The sequence below is a fragment of the Rhineura floridana genome, chromosome 15, assembly GCF_030035675.1.
Source record: "Rhineura floridana isolate rRhiFlo1 chromosome 15, rRhiFlo1.hap2, whole genome shotgun sequence".
NCBI lineage: Eukaryota > Metazoa > Chordata > Lepidosauria > Squamata > Rhineuridae > Rhineura > Rhineura floridana.
In genome coordinates, this window is record NC_084494.1 from 2471071 (window position 1) to 2488485 (window position 17415).

At 44.5% G+C, this 17415-nt stretch overlaps 1 protein-coding gene across 4 annotated transcripts in view; it reads left to right on the forward strand.

The window, feature by feature from the left end:
- Positions 1-17415, forward strand: part of GRIK3 (glutamate ionotropic receptor kainate type subunit 3) — a 339684-nt gene that overhangs the window by 300914 nt on the left and 21355 nt on the right. The window lies entirely within an intron of this gene.

Genomic DNA, 17415 nt, shown 5'->3' on the forward strand with positions numbered 1-17415 from the left:
ATGTTCCCTATGGGATCCCATCAACCCTCTTTCAGCTTTCCGTGGGGACAACCAATGTGGTCTGAATCGCAAGTTGTGTGCACAAAGAGCAGCCAGCCTGAGAAACAGAAGCTTGAGAGGGAGGAAGAGAGTGTGTGGATGTGGGTGAATGAACCTTGGGCAGGGCTTGGCGTACATTGTGCCCTCAGTAGTTGCTGATGATCAGGAGGAAGGAAGCAAAGGAGGGGACTTTGGGGGCAGGGAGGATCAGGGTCCAAGGGAGGATCAAGGCCAGGGTGCTCCAGTTAATGAGTTTTTGGCTACTGGTCATTGGCTATGGCATATTGGTCCTGGGGTGGGTGGGATCTGATTTTGACCCAGAAGTAGTGAAGGCAGCAGGAAATCATTCCTGTATATCAGTGCAGGACATGCTTGTCAATGTAAACACAGAGCACTGGCAGGCCGTGTGAGCATATTACATCAAAGGAATAGCAGCTCAGGAATGCAGAAGAATTGAGCATTCAACCACAGCTCTGGCACAGAGCCATTTCTGAGCTCCTAGTCTATAATAGCTGATAATTTGGGGCCCAGATAGTTTCCTCACCCACTTCCAGTACTTAGAAGAGGAGTAGAAAGGGAAAGCAAAATACTCTGGGTGAATGACTGGCTACAAAGGTACCAATGCAAGAGATTTGGATTCTGGGACCATGGGCTACGCTTCCTAAAAGATGGGCTGCTGGCAAGTGATGGGTGCACTTCACAAGGCCTGGGAAGAATGTGTTCGGCCATAGCATGGAGAAATTCATCAGGAAAGCTTTAACTGAATCGTAAGGGGGAAGGAGACTTACACTTGGCAGTAACAACCAACAAAGGCTTCTGCAGAGTAAGAGGAACTGAGAGAACGGCTCTAATGGGGCCTAGTAATAGTCTTCATAAAAATGTAGGAAGGAGCCAGGCCATAAATCACATGGTCTTTGATGTCTATATACTAATGCCCAGAGTATGGGAAACAAACAGGACGAACTTAAACTCTTAATACAGGAGAGGAAATATGACTTGATAGGTATAACTGAAATTTCGTAGGATCACTCCCATGACTGGAATACAGCAACAGAAGGATATAACTTGTTCAAAAAGAACAAAAGGAATAGAAAGGGAGGCAGAGTCACGCTATATGTTAAAAAAAAACGTATCCCTGCACAGAAATACTGGAGGATGAGCTTGGCAGCCCCATCAAGAGGATCTGGATTAAAATTAATTGGACAAGGAATAAAAGGAGCATGGTGGTTGGTGTCTACTACTGACCACCCAATCAAAGAGAACACAAGGAAGAAACCTTTGAAAAGCAGATTCCCAATGTTTTGAGGAGACATGATGTAGTAGTAATGGGGGACTTCAATTACCCTAATATCTGTTGGGAGACAAATTCTGCCAAACACGGCCCCTCCAAGAAATTCCTGACTTGTGTTGGAGATAACTTTCTCCTACAGAAAGTGGAGGAAGCAACTAGAGGATCAGCTGCCCTTGACTTGATTCTAACCAAAAGAGATGACTTGGTGGATGAAGTGGCAGTTATGGGAACTCTGGGGGAAAGTGACCATGCTGTACTAGAGTTCTTGATTTTAAAGGAAGCAAAAGCTGAGAGTAGCCATACCTGTACCCTGGATTCAGAAAAGCTGATTTTAATAAACTCAGAGGAAAGGAGCCCAAGGTGGGTGGGAGTTTCTAAAAGAGGAAATTCTAATGGCGCAGTGGCAAACAATTCCATCAAGGAAAAAAGGAGGGAGACAGCAGAAAAAGCCAAGGTGCCTTCACCAAAAGCTTAGAGATGACCTGAAAACAAAAAAGGACACATACAGGAAGTGGAAAGAAGGCCAGGCCACAAAGGAAGAGTACAGGCAGGTATCACGGAATTGCAGGGATGGTGTCAGGAAGGCTAAAGCTGAGAATGAGCTGACGTTAGCAAGAGATGCTAAAAGCAACAAAAAAGTTTTCTTCAGGTACATCCATCGTAAAAGACAGAGAAAAGAAATGGTGGCACAGCTACTCAGTGAGGATGGCAAAATAACAGATGACAAAGAAAAGGCAGAGGTGCTCAACTCCTACTTTGGCTCAGTCTTCTCCCAAAAGAGGGTTTATGACCCTCCTGGGAAACATGAAGTAGAAGGGGCAGTATTGGAGCTTGAGATTGACAGACAAATGGTCAAGGAATACCTAATCACTTTGAACAAGTTCAAATTGGCAGGGCTTGATAAACTGTATCCTAGAGCATTGAAGGAACTGGGTGAAGAATTCTCAGAACCCCTGTCTATTATCTTTGCGAAATCATGGCAGATGGGTGAGGTGTTGGATGACTGGAGGAAGGCTAAAGTTGTCCGGTATCTTCAAAAAAAAAGGCAAAAAGGAGGCACCTGGGAACTACAGACCAGTCAGCCTGACATCAATCCATGGGGAAATTCTGGAACAGATTATAAAGTGGTCATTCTGTAAGCACCTTGAAAGCAATGCGGTGATTACTAGAAGCCAACATGGATTTATCAAGAACAAATCCTGCCAGACTAATCTTATCTTGTTTTTTGATCAGCCCTGGTAGACTGTGGGAATGCTGTGGACATAATATATCTCGACTTCAGCAAAGCTTTTGACAAAGTGCCCCATGATATTCGGATTAGCAAGCTAGCTAAACGTGGGCTGGATGGAATAACTCTCAAGTAGATCCACAGTTGGCTACAGAATCATACTCAAAGAGTGCTTATCAATGGTTCCTTCTCAAACTGGGGGGAGGTAACGAGTGGGGTACTGCAGAACTCAGTCCTGGGCCCAGTGCTCTTCAACATTTTTATTAATGATTTAGATGAGAAGGTGCAAGGACTGCTTATCAAATTTGCAGATGATGCAAAATTGGGAAGAATAGTTAATACCATGGAAGATAGAAACAAAATTGAAAGGGATCTTGATAGGCTGGAGCATTGGACTGAAAACAACAGAATGAAATTTAACAGGGATAAGTGCAAAGTTCTACTCCTTGGAAAGAGAAACCAAATGCACAGTTATAAGATGAGGGTTACTTGGCTCAGCAATTAATGACCTAGAATTAGGAGTGAGCAGTGAAGTGGCCAAGTTTGCTGATGACACTAAATTGTTCAGGGTTGTTAAAACAAAAAGGGATTGCGAAGAGCTCCAAAAAGACCTCTCCAAACTGAGTGAATGGGCGGAAAAATGGCAAATGCAATTCAATATAAACAAGTGTAAAATTATGCATATTGGAGCAAAAAATCTGAATTTCACATATACGCTCATGGGGTCTGAACTGGCGGTGACCGACCAGGAGAGAGACCTCGGGGTTGTAGTGGACAGCACGATGAAAATGTCGACCCAGTGTGCGGCAGCTGTGAAAAAGGCAAATTCCATGCTAGCGATAATTAGGAAAGGTATTGAAAATAAAACAGCCGATATCATAATGCCATTGTATAAATCTATGGTGCGGCCGCATTTGGAATACTGTATACAGTTCTGGTCGCCTCATCTCAAAAAGGATATGATAGAGTTGGAAAAGGTTCAGAAGAGGGCAACCAGAATGATCAAGGGGATGGAGCGACTCCCTTATGAGGAAAGGTTGCAGCATTTGGGGCTTTTTAGTTTAGAGAAAAGGCGGGTCAGAGGAGACATGATAGAAGTGTATAAAATTATGCATGGCATTGAGAAAGTGGATAGAGAAAAGTTCTTCTCCCTCTCTCATAATACTAGAACTCGTGGACATTCAAAGAAGCTGAATGTTGGAAGATTCAGGACAGACAAAAAGAAGTACTTCTTTACTCAGCGCATAGTTAAACTATGGAATTTGCTCCCACAAGATGCAGTAATGGCCACCAGCTTGGACGGCTTTAAAAGAAGATTAGACAAATTCATGGAGGACAGGGCTATCAATGGCTACTAGCCATGATGGCTGTGCTGTGCCACCCTAGTCAGAGGCAGCATGCTTGTGAAAACCAGTTGCCGGAAGCCTCAGGAGGGGAGAGTGTTCTTGCACTCGGGTCCTGCTTGTGGGCTTCCCCCAGGCACCTGGTTGGCCACTGTGAGAACAGGATGCTGGACTAGATGGGCCACTGGCCTGATCCAGCAGGCTCTTCTTATGTTCTTATGTACCACATGCAAGAAGGATCTTGGGATTGTTGTTGATCACAAGCTGATTATGAGCCAACAATGCAATGTGGCTGCAAAAAGGCAAATGCTAACAGTAGTATATTTTTCAAATCACGTGAAGGACTAGGTCCCCTCTATTCAGCACAGGTTAGGCCTCATTTTGAGTATTGCATCCAGTTCTGGACACCTCACTTTAAGAACTATGCTGTCAAACTGGAACAGGTTCAGAGAAGGGCAACAAGGAAGATCAGGGGACTGTAAACAAAGCCCTATGAGGAGAGACTGAAAGAACTGGACATGCTTAGCCTTGAGAAGAGAAGACTTGAGGGGAGATAGAATAGCATTCTTCAGGTATTTGAAAGGTTGCCACACAGAGGTGGGCCAGGATCTCTTCTCGATCGTCCCAGAGTGCAGGACACAGAATAATGGGCTCAAGTTACAGGAAGCCAGATTTCGACTGGATATCAGGAAAAACTTCCTAACAGTTAGAGCCATACGACAATGGAACCAATGTCCTAGGGAGGTGGTGGGCCCTGCAATACTGGGGGCATTGAAGAGGCAGCTGGACAGCCACCTGTTGGGTATGGTTTGATTTGGATTCCTGCATTGAGTAGGGGGTTGGACTCGATGGCTTTATAGGAGCTTTCCAACTCTATGATCCTGTGATCTCTCCAAGATGAAGTGAGAGGTCAACTAACTATGGGGCATAAATAAATGTTGATTGCATCTTCCTTGGGTGCAACTGACAGAGGACAATGACTGTGCAGTTATCTTTCCCCTATCTAGCTATCTAGCTATCAAAAGTATTTTGATAGAGTGCTCTCTCACAAAACATCAGAGTTGTATACAGCAACATAAACACATTTAAAAGCAATACAAAACAATGATTAAAATGAATGGCTATTCCATGAGACAGTTTAAACGGCTACATAGGCACAAAAAAGTCTTCATGCCTGAATATCTGCTGGAAAAGTGTTGCACAGCTGCCCTGTTACACCACCACCAACCCCCACAAAAAAAAAAAAATTCACATAATTTCACCTCACTCACCTCTGACATTGATGACCCCTCCCAGTTTACTTCATGTGAGCAAGGTGGTGAGTTTTATGGGGTCATTTGGGTCTAGCCCTAACAGCAATCTTTATCAGTATTCTAAGTAAATATGACAGCAGGGCCCCTGATGAAGCCACTTGGCTGGAACTAAGAGATTTGCTGACATTGTATAGATCAGAGGGATATGAATTACAAGTGTGTAGTCAGTTCAGGTGAATCCCTAACCAAAGTGGGCTGCTGTGGAGAGATTCAGAACTTTTCCAAAGTGCTGTGGGGGTCCACTAGGAATGGGGTTCGCTATCTGATTCCACTCCATTTTTTCGTTTGTGAAATGGGCTGCCAGTTTCTATTTGCTATAAATTGTGTTCTGCTAGTTATCACTATAAGATCCTCCATGGCGCAGAGTGGTAAGCAGCGGTAACGCAGCCGAAGCTCTGCTCACGGCCGGAGTTCGATTCCAATGGAAAGAGGAAGTCGAATCTCCGGTAAAAGGGGTCAAGGTCCACTCAGCCTTCCATCCATCCGTGGTCGGTAAAATGAGTACCCGGCATATGCTGGGGGGTAAAGAAAGGCCGGGGAAGGAACTGGCAATCCCACCCCATATATACGGCCTGCCTAGTAAACGTCACAAGACGTCACCCTAAGAGTCGGAAATGACTCGCACTACAAGTGCGAGGACACTTTTACTTTTTTGTCATCACTATTCCCAGTTCTCCCTTTTTAAAAAATTATTTTTCCAAAAAAAAATTAATTTTCTCCGTTATTCCTTATGCAAGTGTGTATTTATATAACGTATACAGCAGCAGAAGATTACAAAAATAATTATTTAATTCTCGTCACAGATTTTTTAAAAGAAAATTATGGTGTCACTAACAGCCACCTAACGTATGCAAAGACTGGGAGCCTGTTCAACGATGAGATGAACTTGCAGATTGCCCTAGAGTTCAATACCAAATCATATTTTGTGAATATTCTACTCCATCCCTAATGTCTGAAGCTTTGGGTAGGGCTGTGAACTATATTTGTACAAATCACAAATAACAAACCAAATAGGGACAGTCCGGGCCTATTTGTATCTTGTCCAAATCTGGTAGAAGCAACTACAAATCTCTAGTAGTCCTGATTTGATTTGTACAGATCTGTAGCTCAAAACAGTCTCTAATGACCCCAGACAGGATGTATCTGAAATGGAGCAATTACAGCACCTTAAAGAATACCACCAGGGTGGAGAGAGAAGGAGGAAGGCCACCCAGTACTCTCCAGTCATAATACATAGAAGGTGTGAAGCCTAAAAATGCAGAAATCTTTTGCAAGTTCTGTTTCTTAGAAATCTTTAGTGGGGTTTGGATGGCATTTGTTCAGCTTGTGTATGTTTTCTGTTCTTTCCCAATCAATCCCAGTTCCCTCTTTATCTGTACATACAATATTTTTGTAAGCCACCACACCATCATGCAGCATGATAGCAGCATTGCATGGGGGGGGGGAGGTGCCAGGCATGAGGCAAACGTGGCAAAGGCATGAGGCAAGCACAGACAGTGGGTGGGCTAGTGAGGACGTCAGGCAGGTGACGGAGCGAGTGAGTGCAGCGGGTGAGAGAGCGAGGCAGCCCAGGCCAGCCACGGAGAAACAGTCAGCCTGGGATAGCTCCTCATCACCCATTCTGCTCTGCTGTCGCTGCCCTCCCACCTCACCGGCAGCCTCAGCGGCAGAAGGCAAAGGGGAGGGAAGTGAGGGGAGAACAGGACAGTATCTGAGATGATGCCCCATCACTCCCCACTGTGCTATGTCTGTCACCTCAGCCAGCCGCCTCCCTGCTCCTCGCCAGAGACCTTCTGAAGGGGAGGGGAAGGGGGAACTTGGCAACCTGTTTGGAGGGAAGAAGAGAAGACACTTCCTGACTCATTCTGTTTGGGAGTCATGGGAGGCAGTCCATACTCCTGCATTTCCCCTGTTCCTTCCTTCAAGGATGATCAGGGGACTGGAAACAAAGCCCTACGAGGAGAGACTGAAAGAAAAGGCATGTTTAGCCTTGAGAAGGGAAGATTGAGGGGAGATATGATAGCACTGTTCAAGTACTTGAAAGGCTGCCACACAGAGGAGAGCCGGGATCTCTTCTCAGTCGTCCCAGAGTGCAGGACACAGAATAAAAGGCTCAAGTTACAGGAAGCCAGATTTTGGCTGAACATTGGGGGAAACTTCCTAACTGTTAGAGCGGTATGACGATGGAACAAATGATCTTGGGAGGTGGTGGGCTGTCCAACACCGGAAGCCTTCAAGAGGCCCCTTCCAACTCTATGATTCTATTATTTTTAAAACTGAGGTTCTAACATGGCCCTATGTAAAAGAACAGAAACCAAACCCCAGGACTGTTCTTTACCTTTCAAAGGAAATAAGACCTCCAGAGATTTAAGCACGTAAGCCCAGAGTTTCAACCTAAGTCCACCTTGTGCAGTATTCTGTTTCTTACGGTGACCAGCTGGATGTCCCTGAGACTTTTTACAAACTGGACATGGAAGCAATGACCATTCCCTAATCCTTTGTTCCTGACCTCTGGTATTCATAGGTAGATTACTTCTGTTCATGGAGGTTCCTTTTGGCCAGGATGGATAATAGCTGTTGAGAGACACACCATCTGTAAGACCCCTGCTTGATCCAGCTGGGGGTCCATCTTGACCATCATCTTGTTTCCAAAGGGGAACAACTAGGGATGCCTCACACGCAAGGCAGGAAAAGCATCAGCAACAGCAGCATAGCACCTTGGGAATACACCCAAATCCAGTAAAGAATCCGGGGACAAAAGCCAGCAGTTCCTGCTTTTATGTGCCAATGCACTGTCATGCACACGCTTTGGTGGGCTTTGCATGGCCGAATAAGCAGCTCACTACATTTCACATGGCCAAGGGAAATGTCTCGTGGGAGGGCAGAGGAGTTCCTGCAGAGGTGCCCCGCAGGCGCTTTAGTTTCAACCAGTTGCCCCACATTGCAGTACTGATATTGCATGCCAAGAGGCTGCGGGAGGCCATGACAAAGAATGTTCAATGTGTGTTCAGATTTGTCACCTATACCTGCCGGTTTTCTGAATGGGGCTGGTGCCACCATGGCTTATGCCTGTGATTCCGGACTAGTCCTGCCACTGGCATCCCGCCTGCTGTCCTGCTCTCGGCCAGTCTTTCCTCAAGTCTGGCTGTGGCTGACGTGAAGGGCTTTAGCTGAGGCTGCCCGGTCCTTCAAGTGCCTCCTCTTCCACTGCAGCAGCCTCCACTATCATCAGGACTATATTCAACATGCGGCTGATGAGGCAGGACCCACCACAGGTGAAGCACCTTTAGGGGAACGCAAAACCTGTGGCTTCCCCAGATTCATGCTCTGCCTGTGAGGCATCTTTCCAGGGACATCTACCTGTCCACTCTTGGAAACACAATGCTGGGTGGGACAGACCCTCATTCCTTTAATCCGGGAGGATGGCTCTTCTGGTCTCAGTAATTCACTGGGGTGAGAGTTTGGGTCCCGCTCTGGTAAATCTTTCATCAACTTCTGTTCCTCCCCAGGCAGAAAGGCTCTGCAGTGAAAGGGCAGGGGAGGAAAGTCAGAAAATACACCCAAGGTGGGATCTTGCTCCAGTTGCGATCTCAGTAGTTTCCTTTCCCTGCTATGGGGAAGTTTTCTTGCTCTCGTTCCTGCTCTGATTTCACTCTCACCAGCCTAGCACCTCAAGCCATGAAAGGGGCTTGTACTCATTTCCACAATTTGGAAAGAAATTAATTGAGGGAGCTAGCAGACACACAAGAAAAGATATCACACTTTTTTTTACACAATGCTGTTTAAGACAGAAATTAATTAAGAGATTTACAAGGGGCTTTGAAAGTGCCTTTCAGTTGTAAATGCGGGTGTTAAGAGGGGAAGCCTGAGCTGGGGGGGGGGCGGGGAGGGAAGTGTCTTGCCAAGGGATTATCCCTGTTGCAAAGCTAATTTCCTTCTTTGCCAATTAAATCTGAAGAATGGCTTTCAAGGGAGAGGGGAGAGGTGCAAAGGACTTGAAAAGTGGTTGTAAGGACAAGCAAGGGCTCATTGTCTCTGGCCAGTAAGGGTGGGAAGTCAGGCAAAGGAATGATTATTCCTTGTCTTCAAAGACAGACTGGTTACAAGCAAGACTGTTTGTTTCTTACATTCTTATCCGACCAACAAGAGTCTCCTCATTTTTAGGCTCACAGCATCACTGTGAGGTAGGTGAAGCTAAGGAGGGATTCATAGCCAAGGAGGGATTTGAACTCAGATCTTCCTGTCAAACACCAGCACATTTTGCTCATTGTGCCACACACATTGCTTTCTCTTGTGCAATTCTGTTTGGATCGGGGTATGGGATAGAATCTGGTGTCTCTGGGCAGAGCTGTTAACTTAGGTTAATATCCACACCATACATTTAAAGCACATGACCAGTGGGACATGGTTATCTCTGGATAGAAACTATATCGGAAGGGCAGGGAAGGACGTATTGGAGCTGGTGTTGCTCAGTAAGTGAAAGAAGGCATTGAATCCAGCAAGCTAGAAACCCCCAAAGAGGCAGACTCCTCCACAGAATCGTTGTGGGTGGTGATACCGGGCCCCAAACTTTGTACTGAGGATGTTCTATGGATCAGAAATGCTCAGGAACACTTTATTATTATTTTTTATTTACATCCCGTCCTTCCTCCCAGCAGGAGCCCAGGGTGGCAAACAGAAATGCTAAAAACACTTTAAAACATCATAAAAAGACATTAAAATACATTAAAACAAAATGTTAAAACCATTTTTTTTAAAAAGCTTTAAAAACATCTTTTTTTAAAAAAAGGGTTAAGACATATTATTAAAGAAAACATTAGCACAGACGCAGACTGGGATAGGTCTCAACTTGAAAGGCTTGTTGAAAGAGGAAAGTCTTCAAAAGGCACCGAAAAGATAGCAGAGATGGCGCCTGCCTAATATTCAAAGGGAGGGAATTCCACAGGGTAGGTGCCGCCACACTAAAGGTCCATTTCCTATGCTGTGCAGAACGGACCTCCTGATAAGATGGTATCTGCAGGAGGCCCTCACCTGCAGAGCGCAGTGACTGACCGGGTATATAAGGGATAAGATGGTCTTTCAGGTATCCTGGTCCCGAGCTGTATAGGGCTTTGTATGCCAAAATTAGAACCTTGAACTTGGCCCAGTAGCAAATGGGCAGCCAGTGAGGTGAAAAATCAAAAAAGCATCCAAACTAGGAAATGTTGTAGTAACGGGTGACTTCAACAACTCTGACATAGACTGGTTACATATGTGTTCCAGTCATGACAAACAAACAAGATTCCTAGATACCCTAAATGACTGTGCCCTAGAACAGTTGGTCATGAGGGACCAGAGGGACAACCACCCTGGACTTAATCTGAAGCGGCACCCAGGATCTGGTGCCAGATGTAAATGTTATCAAACCGATTGGGAGCAGTGACCATAGTCAGAGCTTGGAAGATTACTTTTAAAAAGTAATAAATTACAGTTACATGGCCCAAAAAAGTAGTAATTACTGTTACAATTGCTGTGAAAGTAACTGATTACTTTACTTTTTCTCAAAAGTAATCACTATAGTTACATTTCAGTTACTTTTTTAAAAAACTGCCCACAAGGTGCTGGCCTCGGCTGCTGCACATCTAAGTAGCCTAAAACAACATTAAAAATAAACACACACATACAGAGGTAGTAGAATAATTCTTTTATCCATAAGATAGCAATGGTGGTCTCTCTGCTGGCAAGGGAGGGAGGGAGGGAGGCAGAGGCCACTACTTAGATCTTTGCACATCAAACCAAGTGCGACCACCCCCCAGCCAGCCAGCCAGCCAGCATAATCTCTCATTTAACCACCCCTTGGACCCTGCCCTGCCACCAACTAAGGGACACTCACCCAAGCAAACATTTTCCCCTGAAATGCAAAAAAGTTAAAATACTGCAAATGCAGCACAGTAGCCAGATAGTGTGGTGGAGGCCACTTTGTGTGCGAAGTTCAAACACACACGCACACATGTTGTCATCTTTCACCTCCACAGTTCTTTATCTCCATTCTGCTGCTGCCCCTTCTCCTCCTTTATCCATGTTCTTGCCCTCCGGCTCCTTTTTCCCTCCACTCCATTTTTTAAACAATCGTTTTCTCCACTCCACCCTGTCTCCACCTCCTCCCTTGTCACCTCCTACCCACCCGCAGACCATGACAATAATGAAAGTTAACGAGGAAAGCAGGACTACAGCTGAACGTCAAGAAGGCTAAATTAACGACAACAGAAGATTTATGTAACTTTAAAGTTGACAATGAGGACACTGAACTTGTCAAGGAGTATCAATACCTTGGCACAGTCATTAACCAAAATGGAGACAATAGTCTAGAAATCATAAGAAGGCTAGGACTGGGGAGGGCAGCTATGAGAGAACTAGAAAAGGTTCTCAAATGCAAAGATGTATCACTGAACACCAAAGTCAGGATCATTCAGATCACGGTATTCCTGATCTCTATGTATGGATGTGAAAGTTGGACAGTGAAAAAGGCGGATAAGAGAAAAATCAACTCCTTTGAAATGTGTTGACTATGAAAAAGATAAATAATTGGGTGTTAGAATAAATTAAACCAGAACTATCATTTGAAGCTAAAATGATGAAACTGAGGTTAGCATACTTTGGACACATCATGAGAAAACATGATTCACTAGAAAAGACAATAATGCTGGGAAAAACAGGAGGGAGTAGAAAAAGAGGAAGGCCAAACAAGAGATGGATTGATTCCATAAAGGAAGCCACAGACCTCAACTTACAACATCTGAACAGGGTGGTTTATAACAGATGTTCTTGGAGGTCGCTGATACATTGGGTCGCCATAAGTCAAAATGGACTTGAAGGCACATAACAACAACAATAAATGGCATGGTCACTGCACATCTTGGAGACCATTGCCTCTCTTATGTCCCGCTCTAAAATAAATGAAGTATAATTTACTAAGCTTTTTAAGGGTGAAATGACATTGTGTCCAGAACCAGAAATGAAGTAAATGGGTTTAATTAGGACCACATTTATTTCCAAGCACATGGGCAGAGGAAACATAGGGGGAGGGTTGTGACTCGACTGCTCTGCATACTGAAGGTCCCAGGTTCAGTCCCCGGCATCTCCAGGCAAGGCTAGTGCTGCATACACACCATACATTTAAAACACATTATTTCCCCCAAAGAATCCTGGGAACTGTAGTTTACCCCTCCCAGAGCTACAATTCCCAGCATCCTTAACAAATTACAGTTCCCAGGATTCTTTGAGGGAAATAACGTGCTTTAAATTAATGGTGTGTATGCAGCCTAGGGAGGACTGCTGCCTGAAACCCTGGAGAGTCACTGCCAGTCAGTGTCAAAAGTATTGGGCTAGATGGTCCAATAGTATAAAGCAGCTTTCTATGATCCTGTGTAACATTACCATATGGGAAGCTAGCTCTTCCTTCTGCAGGCATTACCTACAGATTATGTGGATGACTCTGCCTTTGCCCAGGGACGGGGCATCAGTTCTCATTACCCATTTCCCCAAGACATACCTTTCTGGTAAGTAAGTAAAAGTTAAAAGGGCCAATTTATATGTTCCTGTTTGTGGTCACAAGGCCCTCAGTGACTCTACTGCCTCAGTTCCATATAAAGTAGTGTTACAACTTATTACAATCGGATAAATAGTATAAATTCAACCTTTTTAAATAGCATAATAGACAATTAGACAAGGGAAAATCAACTCACTTCCTAACCGCCATACATCAATCAATCAAACCATTAAACAAACCAATACAATTAAATTCCCAGCCCCCTATATAACAACTTCATCTAACTAGAGCTGGACATACATATTCTGTTCACTCAAAGATACCCTTACATGATCAACATGCTCACATCCATCAAACAATCAATTACATTTTTACAAGTGTAAAACTAATTATAAAAAATATATCCACACATAATTAAAATACACTATGTCATCAAAACATTAAAAACAGTGATTATTAAAATGTACAATGAAACAACTGTCTGGCATGTTCCAGTCTCTCCTATATGGTAGGTTATCCCATAGGGCTCCATGGAGCCCTTTTTCTTTCTGTCCTGAAGTTAATGCTATGCTCCAAAGAGCTGATGGGAAATTACCATTATGCTATGTTATTATTACTGGAATGAATTCATATGGGAATCAGCCAGAACTCTGTTAGGGGTTCCAGATGCTCACTGAGGGGAAACAGTTTTTTTAAAAAGTTTCTTAAACAGTTTCTTAGAAATGATGACATATTTATTCAGGATTTGTTCACTGGCAATTTATAGTAGGTGGCAAGATTTTCTTCTTTCCCGCATCCCTCAAACATCACTGCCAATCTTTTTTCACAAGACTCAAAGCTCTGCATTAAACCGAGGCCACTCTGTTCCATTTGCAGAAAGTATTGTTAAAGATAAATTAACCAAGCATATAGAAGAACAAGCCTTACTGAAGCAGAGCCAGCATGGCTAAGTCTTGTCTCACCAACCTTTTGGAGTTCGTTGGGAGTGGCAGCAAGCATAGAGATAGAGGTGATCCAGTTGACACAATGCACTTAGCCTTTCAAAAAGCTTTCAACAAGGTACCTCGCAAATGACTCCTGAGTAAGTTTAGCAGTCATGCAATAAGAGGAGAGGTCCTCATGTGGATCAGGAACAGCAGAGAGCAGGAATAAATAAACAGTTCTCTTAGTGGAGGGCTGTAGAAAGTGGAGTCCCCCAAGAATTGGCATTGGGACCTGTGCTTTTTAACTTGTTCATAAATGATCTAGAGTTGGAGGTGAGCAGTGAGGTGGCCAAGATGGCTGGTTATACTAAAGTGTTCAGGGTTGTTAAAACAAAAGGGGACTGCGAAGAGCTCCGAAAAAACCCTCTCCAACCTGAGTGAATGGCAAATACAATTCAATGTAAACAAGTGTAAAGTTATGCCTATTGGAACAAAAAAATCTTATTATCACATATATGCCAATGGGGTTTGAGCTGGTGGTGACTGACCAGGAATTAAATCTTAGGTCTTAGTGGATAGCTTGATGAAGATTTAGATCCAGTGTGGCAGCTGTGAAAAAGGCAAATTCCATGCTTGGGATCATTAAGAAAAGTACTGAAAATAAAACTAACAGTATCATAATACCATTATACAAATCTATGGTGCAGCCGCATTTAGAATACTGTATATAGTTCTGGTTACCTCACCTCAAAAAGGATATTGTAGAACTGGAAAAGGTTCAGAAAAGGGCAACCAAAATTATTATGGGCATGGAGCGACTCCCCTATGAAGAAAGGTTGGAGAATTTGGGGCTTTTTAGTTTAGAGAAAAGGCGAGTTGGAGGTGACATGATAGAAGTGTATAAAATTATGCATGGCATGGAGAAAGTGGACAGAGAAAAGTTTTTTCTCCCTTTCTGATAACACTAGAACTTGTGGATGTGCAATGAAGGTGAATGTTGGAAGATTCAGGACAGACAAAAGGAAGTCCTCCTTCATGCAGTGCATAGTTCAACTATGGAACTTACTCCCACAAGAGACAGTGATGGCCACCAACCCAGATGGATTTAAAAGTAGAAGAAAAGGCTATCAGTGGTTACTAGCCATGATGCCTGTGCTCTGCCTCCATAGTTGGTGGCAGTATTCTTCCAAACAGTTGCTGGAAACCGCAGGAGGAGAGAGTGCTTGTGGGTTTCCCATGGGCATCTGGTAGGCCACTGTGAGAACAGGATGCTGGACTTGATGGGCTACTAGCCTGATCCAGTAGGCTCTTCTTATGTCTCCTTTTCTCTACATTATCTTCACAACAACCCTGTGAGGTAGGGTAAGCTGAGAGTTACTGGCCCCAGGTCACACAGTGAGCTTCATGACTGATTTTAACCATGGTCTTCCAGGTCCTAGTCTACTTCATATTCCTCCACCTTATTCTGCAAAAAGGAATGCATGAAAAAGAATGTGTGTAAAAGAAGCTGGGGGTGAGGAAAAATCTTTTACAATAGGTCTGGAGAGTTATGGGGTCCCTTGTTCAGTCCTGTGTGGCCCCTTTAAGACTAGCCAATCCTGGCTGCAAACCTGTGCGTACTTACCAGGCAACTGTCTGCATGGAATTCATTGGGGCTTACTTCTGAGTAATGTGCAGTTATTGTGGGATGAACCCACTTTAGACATTGTGACGGCAGTGACCCCCTTCTAAAGGAAGATAAGACATTCAGATGCTAAATAGTGATGAAGCTGAAACGTGTGGTTGTGCACTGTTTCTTTACAGAGGAGGATAGGAACAGGAGGGAGGCCACAAAACTTTCTCCCAGTAGAGAAGCAACTGTGACAGCAGGGACCCTTTCTGAGCCAGAAAGATACTTCTCTATTTATTTAAGTGCTGAGTATTGTACAGTACAATGCTTCAGTGTCCACGCTATCTTTGTGAGAGAGAAAGATGGGGAGAAAACCAGGGCCATTGGCCACACACCCTGTGACCAGTCATTGACCGTGCCCCTGTGACCTCCTGGCAGCCCCACCAGTGAGACTAGCTGCCACTGCCAACGGTTGCTCCCTATTGGCCCCAGCTAGCAGGGGAAGGCTTGCACCATTCAACAGAGATGACATTCAGAGGGGAAATTGGCTAAAGCACTGTGAACTGTCTGTTGACCCAGCTTTATCTATCAGGGTGTGGGCATTCATTTTGCCCGTGGATGGGGAGCCCCCATGCCCTGAACCAGATGTTATCCTTGGAGGCTTCCCATCCAGCCCCATGGACCTGCCCCCTCTTCCTCCTCAAGTTTCTTGTTGACTGTGATGAGAAGAGGAAAGCAGCAAATTCCAGGCACTGTGGGCTTGATGCAAAGCAGAACCTTGTCCCAGAGGGTCATGGTGCTTTACCCCTTTGCCCCCACCCCCACTGGCGTCCTAATCTGGATTCTCCTCTTTGCGCCTGCAGTCTGCACTGTTAAAGAGGTTTTCATTAATTCCAAAGATTTTTTTTGAGGAATGTCCACTGACCATTAGATTTGGCTCAGAGGTTTGGAGAGGTGCCTGGTCAGGAAACATTTCATTTCATAGTGGGATGCAGGCTGTTTCCCCAATTGAAGTTTTACCACTCAGCTAAGGAGCTGGTCAAGTTAGTTTTCCAAACTTTAAAAATTCTGCTAATCTCCCTCACAAACAAGTATGGGGAAACTAAGGTGCAAGAGAAGAACGAGGGGAGCTTGCCATTTTGACAGCAGCCAGGCATCCTCTTGATCCAGCCTCCAAAAGATGGAAACACAAAGCTTTTGCCTTCTGCAGCAAATTTGAAAAGAGTGTGTGTGTAGTTCACCCATGCATCTATATCTCTTGATTACTCAGCACTTAAACAATGACCATATGAACCAGCTATTGAAAAGCTTTTTCTGTTTCAGCTGAATGGGGGTTGATAACAAAGTTTGATCGAGGCAGGAGTCTTCTGAAGGTTTCTTTAGAAAGCATTAAAGGTGGGATGACTGAACCATTGTTGATTGTGATGTCCACACTTTGTCCCACTCATGTCTCCGGTCAAACAGGATTTGGAGAGTCCTATGGTGCAGTGTTGGGAACCTCTAGCACAGGGTCTAATTAAGCCCACCAAGCCTCAGAGGTTAGCCCACCAGGCTATTTGGGACACACCCACTGTTCTCATACCTGCAGTCATATGGTACCACGTGCAAGAAAAGAGGAAGGATTGACCGACTTCCAGTTCTTCCTTTACAGCTTGGTGTTATATGATGTCAGGTGGCTGACAGGTGGGCAGCCCCACTCACTTCTAGATCTGGCTAGATCTACTTCCCTACCCCTGTTATAGTACGTGCAAAACCTGTTGAACAGTGGCCATGGTGGGGAAAATGCATTTGTCTATGTCCTGTGGATGTGTACTAGATTTGAAAAATTCCAAATCCCAAGCCGGTGGTGTGCCTTGGAAGGATTTTGGGCTTGACAGAGGTGAAGCAGGATCTATACAAGGCAACACAAATCAAAGTGGGGATTCCTGAAGTGCTTTGTGGTGCCTCAGTGATCCAGATGTTTAAAAAAAATGCTACAGACAAAGGTTTGCTAAAATGAAACTAAATGTTTCTAAGCTTCCCTATGCCAGCATGGGGTGATTGCTGAAGGGAGAGAAAAAGTTGTTGTGGGAAGAGAGTGGGGGGAGAGCTCCACTGTGACTGACCAGTCAAGCTTGTAATCAAAGGGAATGGTTTTATCC